Source organism: Sinocyclocheilus anshuiensis, unplaced genomic scaffold (genome assembly GCF_001515605.1).
Source record: "Sinocyclocheilus anshuiensis isolate Anshui unplaced genomic scaffold, SAMN03320099.WGS_v1.1 scaffold2049, whole genome shotgun sequence".
NCBI classification, from domain to species: domain Eukaryota; kingdom Metazoa; phylum Chordata; class Actinopteri; order Cypriniformes; family Cyprinidae; genus Sinocyclocheilus; species Sinocyclocheilus anshuiensis.
In genome coordinates, this window is record NW_015536586.1 from 1 (window position 1) to 9,356 (window position 9,356).

The 9,356-nt window shown below is 35.5% G+C and overlaps 2 non-coding genes across 2 annotated transcripts; one reads left to right on the top strand and one right to left on the bottom strand.

The window, feature by feature from the left end:
- Positions 1–76: 76 nt before the first annotated feature.
- trnaq-cug (transfer RNA glutamine (anticodon CUG)) lies at positions 77–148 on the top strand. Its single transcript has one exon. It is a non-coding gene; the product is annotated as a tRNA-Gln (tRNA).
- Positions 149–1,001: 853 nt separating this feature from the next.
- On the bottom strand, positions 1,002–1,074 carry trnaa-agc (transfer RNA alanine (anticodon AGC)). Its single transcript has one exon. It is a non-coding gene; the product is annotated as a tRNA-Ala (tRNA).
- Between the last annotated feature and the right edge of the window lie 8,282 nt (positions 1,075–9,356).

A 9,356-nucleotide genomic window follows, 5' to 3' on the forward strand; every position in this document is an offset into this window, starting at 1 on the left:
AGCTTGGAGGTACTGCTGGTGACTCTATAAGTTATTTAGTCTTTGTGGCAATGTGAGCAATTGTCATTGTCGTCAAGGTTCCATGGTGTAATGGTTAGCACTCTGGACTCTGAATCCAGCGATCCGAGTTCAAATGACGGTGGGACCTGCTTTTGCCACGAATGTACACAGGACCCACTTCGAAAAACTTTTTGTCAGCAGTGAGCCCTAAAAGCTCAGGTAGGGAGAATGACTTCATAGCATCTAGTCTGTCTAGTTAAGGAAGTTAACGTAAACAGGTAGGTCTCTGCTTGGAGGATGCAGGAATCAATCCCGCTACCTCTTGCATGCTAAGCAAGCACTCTACCATTTGATCTAATTCCCCTGGCCGTATGTGGAGAGATGTCTTAGCCTTTGACATTGTCTCAAGGTGTAGAAAGTCTTCCATGTTAGGTAATTTTCCTTCTTTTGTTCATGTTCTTTTTGTTCTATTCCTCTGGTAATTATGATGGCTGCCATATTTTTCATTAGCCCATTTCTTCTAATGCTTGCTGATTTCATTCAGTGTTTCTTTAAATGAAACTTTCTGAGCTTTCCTGTTGTCGTTCCACACTTTGCATCAACTTCAGTTTTTTTTATTGTTTTTGTTTTTTTTACATGTGCTTTAGGGCTGCACGATAAATCGCATGCGATATTTAATGCGCATCTTGTCAGAAAGCTGGTTCTGTAATCAGCGGTAAATCTCCATCACCTGCGGGCTTTCACATTGAGCAGCATTAACTACACAGAGCCGTTGTTCACAAACGAGTTCCGCAAAACCACGTTCATATTCGCGCAATTTTTTGCGCAGCTCCTCAGTGAACAACGGCTCTGTGTAGTTAATGCTGCTCAATGTGAAAGCCCGCAGGTGATGGAGATTTACCGCTGATTACACAAAAGCTCAGGTAGGGAGCATGACTTCATAGCATCAAAGCGCAGTCTGTCTAGTTAAGGAAGTTAATGTAAAAGGGTAGGTCTCTGCTTGGAGAATGCAGGCATCGATCCTGCTACCTCTCGCATGCTAAGCGAGCACTCTACCATTTGAGCTAATTCCCCTGGCCATATGTGGAGAGATGTCTTAGCCTTTGACATTGTCTCAAGGTGTAGAAAGTCTTCCATGTTAGGTAATTTTCCTTCTTTTGTTCATGCTCTTTTTGTTCTATTCCTCTGGTAATTATGATGGCTGCCATCTTTTATTAGCTCATTTCTCCTAATGCTTGCTGATTTCATTCAGTGTTTCTTTAAATGAAACTTTCTGAGCTTTCCTGTTGTCGTTCCACACTTTGCATCAACTTCAGTTTTTTTTATTGTTTTTGTTTTTTTTACATGTGCTTTATTACAAATAATTGACTTGGCTTTCACAAGATTGTGATCCTGTATCAGAAGTGATTTTTGTTATCAAGTAAGTTCGCACCCATGAGAATTGTATCAGGGTAAGTACTCCCAAGGAACATTCATTACACATTAAATGTGTTTTTCTACACACACACACACACACAAACACAAACACACACACAAAGGCAGCACAGTTTGTCTTTGCGCTTCTTCTCTTTTTTTTTATGGTCATCGATTCTTGGCTATTTGATGTGTGCAATTGAAACGTCTGACTGACCAGACGTTTTGGACATCTCTTTTTTTGTTCCCCATGCGGGCTAATTGGAGTTGTACTGGCATGACTGGGAATAGCTGCCTGTGGGCAAAACTTGCTTTATCTTCCATTTCTGAAATCAGCTTTCTACTTTCATTAGGAATTTGCTGACTATCCTACTCAGCCTACAGGTAAGGCTAGTGGAGCCACGGCAGAAACAAGTTTCTCAAAAATCGACGCACTTTAACACTTGTTTTTGCCACAGGTACAGATTTTGTGAATCTCCTTGCGTTTAACAGCACTCAACGGGTAAGGTGAATCAATGAAAACAGAAAGGAAAAAAAAAAAAATATTTTCACAAATGAAATTCTTGTTTCTAAATGTTGTTATCACTCTTTTGTTTTAGCAGGTTTCATGAACCTTTTCCCTCAGTTTTCAACAAGGTAAGTTCTTTGTTCGTTCACTTTAACTCAGTAGTTGATTCACCCAAATAAAGGTTGAATATGAACACTTATGTTACCTTTGTCAATTTTTTTCTTTTTAGATCAATCAGTATTCAAATATCAAAAACCCAATGTATGTATCACAGCTGTCACCACAACAGAAAATTAACACTTCTCAATGAAATAAAATAATGTCCTTCGATTTCAAAACCCTCAATTGCTCAGTCTTTCAAGAAAAACAGTTCTTCAAATAGTCCGTAGAGAGCACTTATGTTACCTTTGTGAACTTTTTTTTCTTTTTTTTTAGATCAATCAGTATTCAAGTGTCAAAAACCCAATGTATCAGAGCTGTCACCACAACAGAAAATTAAAATTTCTCAATGAAATAAAATAATGTCCTTCGATCTCAAAAACCTCAATTGCTCAGTCTTTCAAAAAAAAAAAACAGTTCTTCAAACAGTCCATAGAGAGATATAAATGTCTTTTCTCTGTCAATGAGGAAATAATGTCTCCATCTGAAAGAGGAAAAAAAAAAAAGAAAAGTTATTTGATTTCCTACCATTCGCAGGGTTCAGAAAAACTTTGTCTTTTGTTTCCACAGAAAATCCAAGAACAGACTCAAGGGAGGCTCGCCAGTCCAAACCCTCCTCAGAACCACTGGAAGGCCGGGGACAAATCCAGAATGCAGGTACCGGAACATCTCATTACATCAGACAGAGGACAGCAATCGAATTTGGAAAAGGACAGAACAACAACAAGGGAAAAAAAACTGACCTTGAACAAACAAGGTCACAAATATCATGAATATCTTCATTGTAACAACATACAATAAAGTTCTTAACTCATGAAAGTAAATTAATCACTATACATCATTCATATTACAGAGAACTTGAGTATTTTGAATATACGTACATGTATTTTTCAAATAAAGAATGTTTTCTTTATATATGCAATGTCTGTGACTATTTTTTCCAACATAACACACTAATTCATATATTACTGACCACTTTTCTTCACATACTTAAGCACAGTTAGCTGTTATGTACCAAATACAGCATTTCACATTTGTTTTCATACATAAATCACTCGCAATTTTAAATTTCTCTTGCTTTTTCCCCTTACACAATACTAGTGATGTGATTGGTTACGATTAACAAGGCAAATTGGCTTACCAAGGAGATCGTTAAACTCAGAAAATTCCAGAATGGTGCAGGTACAGCACGTCCCCTTTAAGTCCTTTTCTTTACACTTTTTCATCAAAAATACACTCCGTAAACACTTTAGCAACACTCTGTCGCTAGTAGAGTATATGTATATCACCATACACTTTTATATTTACAAGTTAAATGTCCGTTTCACTCACATTACAATATCAATGCCATTCACAACAAATGTAAAAAAATAAAATGCGTCACTTCACTCGCATCAATCCATCGATAAAACTCATCTAGAAGAGTATTTTCTTTGTTTCTGTTCCCCGGAGCATCAGCGAACACCGCGCTCCTCAGGCATCCTTGCACGATAGAAGCTGTGTCTCATTTAGAAGGCTGTGCCCTCCGGAGGTCGAATCCTCTGGAGGTCGCATCCTCTGTAGGATGCATATACGAAGTGTCCTCGACCTAGATTTAAACGAGACGGCCTTAGTAGGACAGGCGGAAAAGGAAACAGGAAGTATCACGTTGCTATGCCAACACATTTAGAGCATCGTTGAGCTCTCACACTACTTAAATGAAGGAAAATTATTTCTAAATTTGGAAAGTAATTTGAAAAAAAAAAAATGCTTTTACTAGTTTTATTTTGTTCAATGTTTGAGGAGCTGCAGGGTACGTACAGCAGACATCTGTTAGAGGAAAAAAAGGAGGAGGATATTAAAAACAAAGTTTATCCGTTTTTACCGAGGCGATTTAAGGTAAGTTGTAAATACCACATTGTACATCATAGTGTGTACATCTGCGGGTGCTGGCGTTTTTCAAATTAACAACGGTTGTTTACGGCAACGCAAATAATTGTGGGTTATCTGTAGCAGCGAAGGATGCACCTCATGCATCCTCTGAATTCCTGTGAAAGAAGGTCGCATTCGAAGGTCGCTTTCTGGGGGGTCCTACTTGCTTTTCTGAAATGAGACAGCCTCGATGACGTATGCAGCCTTCGAATGCGACCTCCGGAGGGCGCAGAAATCAATTTTTCCGCTGCGCCACATTCTGCGCTCTCATTGGCCCATCTCAAGTTCAAAACTGATCACTATTGGTCACATTAATAACCAAATAAAAATATATGTTTGTATAAAATGTATATTTCTTTTATGAATATACTTATTTTAAGTAGTTTTCAGTAGTTTTCACATTATTATGTTATTATATTAATAACAGTATTTATTTCTGTGTTACTCTGGTAATCTTGGTTACACCGGTCTCTTTAAAAAGTATTTTAAATAATTAAATAAGATTTATTTAACTCCTTTTTATTCTTTTTTGATCATTTTCAGTGTTCTTAAATGCAATAATTACATTAAATTAAGCTCTAATCATCAAAATTAAAACAAAAAAACGTTTGAAATGTTTTACTCTACATGTAATGAATCTAGAATATATGAAAATTTTGCTTTTTGAAATAAGTTACAAAAAAAAAAGAATTTTTTCACGATATTATAATTTTTTGAGATGCACCTGTGTATATATATATATATATATATATATATATATATGAGTGTTCGTACAAACTCTTAATATTTAGTTTTTTTTAAGTTAAGAATTTTTTTTCTTCTTAATTTTTGCTATGTCACACCATAGGACAAATGTATGGTACAGTTCAGTGAAAATGTAAAAAAAAAACCAATGAAATAATTGACGAAGTTAGTGACCCTTTATATTTTCTCAAAGATCAGACTTCACACTACATAAATACATGCATTTCTTCTTCAAAAATTGTATTTGACAAAATAAGCATTTTTTACTGCCTATTTGTCAACTCCTATGTCTTGGAAAGCTGTACCTTCATGGCCCATTTATTGGAAGAAATAACATCCAGGTGGATTAATATTGTTTTATTATTTAAGGTTTTGCATGGTTTCTTATTTCTCAATTCATTTTAAAATGTCAGAATATTGCTTTGTCTCATTAAACTATAGTCTTACAAACTTTTTTTATGTTTCTGTTTCTTCACATAGACCATCATAACCCACATCTGTTGTAGTACTCAATATTCCCTTTTAGTCTGTCATATTTCAGCATTTGTGTAATTTGGCAGAAGTTTAGTATACAAAAACCTCTTCAGCGTTTGTATTACTCTTTTATTGTGGGGCTCCAGGGTGTTCCATTTCCTCCTGAAATTTGTTCATATGGCCCGGCTTGCCCTCCTGCCTTCTGGTTCTTCAAATCACTGAAGCATTCTGTCTCCCACGGTATAGCTGACACCTCACTATGATTACATGCCTGGCATCGCCTAGCAACCTGCCGCCAGGGACGCCACACACAGTCGCTGGATGTGGTGTCAGTTGTGCCGAGTTTCTCTAAGGTGTTCCTGTGAATGAAAAGCTTTACCTGTCAACATCCGTAAAAATTTCTGCTCAGGTAGGAGAAGAAAGCATCCTAGTTTGTCACTTAGAGCAGGTATAGATACCAAAATTGTAAGTATTTCTTTTGCGGTGGTGCCATATGAATTACAGCCAGCAGGTGACAGAAAAAACACTTTAAAAAACATGTGAAGACAACTGAAACCTAGCAAATGGTTTTTGAGGAAAACTGATGGTTAAAGTTAATATTGAAGGTACAAAATACATTTAATACAGTTTTCTGGATGTAATGTTCCTGCATGAACATGAACTCTTTACTCGTGTCAGCAAACTTTTGTGTAGAGCCTATGAAGACTTTAAAATGGAGGCTACAAAGCAGAAAAAAAAACAATATTTCTAATCAGTTAATCTTTATTTTCATAACAATAGGTCATCATATATAATTTGCACTAAGAAGAAATCAGTAGGAAGCGGTTTTAAGAAAATAAATCTGGTAAAAGTTGTCATTGATGATTTTATTCTCTACACTGTAAGAAATCCAGTATGACTAATAATCAAGCGTAGCGTTAGTTCTGGCAGGTCACGTTAGTCAAGCTCGCATCAGCTGACTCTCAGTTGATCCCCATCAACCTATGGGAATACGACACCTATCTAAGTATTCATATATAAGGTCCCGCAGTAGTATCAGCAGTTTTCGCATTGCTCAATAGCTAATTACCCTCCTCCATCCCCAACTCCTCCTCTGACAGTCAGGATTCAGCCTTCTGATTCTCCTTTGAATCTGACTAATTCTAAAACGTGTACATAAAATTATTGAACTTTAACGATATCTGCAATACATTTATGTTGGTTCCGTTCTGTTTACCCTGGGGTGGTTATTGCTGCTCTCCCTGCTCTCATCCATGCTAGGCTGCATGGATGCGCAGGGAGTTCTTGCCCAGAACAGAACCATACTGCCAATCCAAACTGTATGCTAATTGTCAATCATCTTTGACGACAGTGGTCCTGACAGAACTACAGGTTGTGTTTTATATGTTTTGACATGCTGGCATAATCAGTAACACAGACCTAAACAGTTAATTAGATGGGAATACCTTGGAAGTTTGACATACTATGGTACTAAATAATTAGCATATTCATATACAATGGCTTTTAAATTGTGTAGTAAGGCATTTCAAAGAATATTATTATTTTGCCTTTTTGCCTAAAAAAACATGGTATTTTTCATGACATACTGTATTTTTATGGCAATCTTTTGGACAGGAAATTAAAACATGAGTTTGTGGTTATGTAGTATAGATTTGTATTTATTTATTTATTTATTTATTTATTTTCTGAATATAAGTTGAATGTAACATGGTAGCATTGAGGTACCTTTGAACTTTTGTTAGTGAAGGTATATTGTCTACATTGAGGTTCATTCTATTTTATATTTGTGTAGTATCTAAACAATTTAGCACCACAACTAGTGTCATAACAGGTTGTACATCAGGTAAAGGCTTTCAGCAGCATTCTTTAAAAAGCATCAAAGTTGGCATCACCACATCTATGTTAGAAATACATGAGAAACTTATCCAGCTCTGACTGAATCATAACTTTGTGTATATATATATATATATATCTATTATATTATATAGAATCTATTTTCTATGCACATTCTATGATAATATTATAGCATCTGACATTATTCCATGTTTGGAGCGCCTGTGCTTGTATCCAGTGATGTAGAGTGAAGGCCTTGAGTTTCTTCCAGGCTTTCTTTGTCTTTCCCACTGTGTGAACTCTCACAGCTCTGAAGCCAGGAGCCACAGGGCTACATACCTGAGCCCTCTCCCTGTGGCTCACCGTTAGGCCTCTGAGAGGTATGCAGAGAGAAAAGGAAGAAGTTCAGAGAAGCCCCCAATGGATGGATTGAGTTACATTCCACTTTATATGTTAGTAATTGAGACATGTGAGCAAGCACTGGACATACAGTACAATCTTTCTTCCAAGGAACACTGTCCATTCTAATGGAACTGTGGTGATTACATATGACAAATAATATTGGTCACAATAACTGTATATTTATAGAATATTACAGTAAAAGATCACACATTTTGCAACACACAGCAATAATATTTTTATTAAGTATTTTGTCTTGTTTCCAAAAATATCTAAACAACCTTATAGCGTGACATTTAATTGAAAAGAAAAATACAAAAAGATACTAATAAGTACATAATTCAAAGTATTTATTTATTTAGCAGTGCACTGTATCTTACATGACAGAGTGGGAGTCTTACCGTGTGCACCCCAACTTGTGATCCACCATTAAAGAACATCTTTGAGTTGTCCTGCTCCTGATGAGAGAAAATAGATCAGCAGTTTTCATGAGGTGCTTTTCAGTTCCATACACAACAAAAATGATCTTACATTACATATCAGATACATCTGTCAGCAAAACAGGGTTCAAGCCCTTAAGATTGTCTCACTTAACCATCTTTATCATACTTTTAAAAGGCTGATATTCAATGTGATATTTAACAATGTGGTTGGTGCCCACTATGTTAAATAATGTCTAAGACAGCTGCTGTGAGCTTTTGCACATTTGTACTCAACTCACGTAATCTGAGTTGGCCTCAAGTAGTTCTTCTGCCTCACTGTCTTCAGAGCTACAGCCTCCGTGTTGACATCTCACTGCACGCCTCTCTCTCCCAGACCTCAGAAAGTCCACCGCAGAAGACTTCCGGAGAAGTGCTAAAGTAAGTAAGTAAGTAAGTAAATAAGTAAGCAAGTAAGTAAGTCAATAAATAAATAAATAATTTATCATAGGGAACCTTCTACATAACCTAAACATATGGAGTACAAATGCATATTAAAACAATTCTGAAAAATCTTTTTCACTGATTATTCTACTGATAATTAAAAAATAAACTAACTGTGTATGTCTTCTTTTCCTCAGTACTATTAATCATTATTAATTGAATAACAATTTAATTAATAACAATTATTGCAACCAACATATTAAAAGCTATGCTTAATAGATTCCCATTCTGCAAAATTTTTAAATATAATATTCACTAATCTAATATAAATAATACATATAAAATAATATCCATAAATATATATTGTATTATTAATATACATTAATAGTTATTATACATATAAAAATACAATATAATAGTATAAAATATTATTTAAAAAAACACTCTAAAAAACTGTCAATTCATTATATATATATATATATATATATATATATATATATACATAAAAAAAAAAAACATAATAAAAAAAAAATAACTGTGACCATTTCTCACAATTCTGACTTTTTTTTGCAATTTAATACATAATTTTAACTAATTGTTAAGTTGCACTGCATGATTTAAAGTGAGAATTCTATGTTATGATAATTGTTATAACATAACAATTGTGGCAGCAAGATACATTTTTAATGAGCCAAAAAGAATGCACGTCACACCTCTGTTTATCAATTTGCGCTGGCTACCAATAGCTGCTTGCATAAAATTCAAGGCATTAATATTTGCCTACAAAACCACCACTGACTCCCTGACACCCCTTTACCTAAATTCATTACTTCCGAGTTATGTGCCCTCTAGAAGCTTGCGTTCTGCAAGTGAACATCGCTTTATTGTGCCATCCCAAAGAGGCACTAAATCACTTTCACAGACTTTTACATTAACTGTTACCTCCTGGTGGAATGACCTGCCCAACTCAATCTGAGCAGCTGAGTCCTTAACCATCTTCAAGAAACGACTAAAAACACATCTGTTCCACCTTTATTTGACCCTCTAACTCT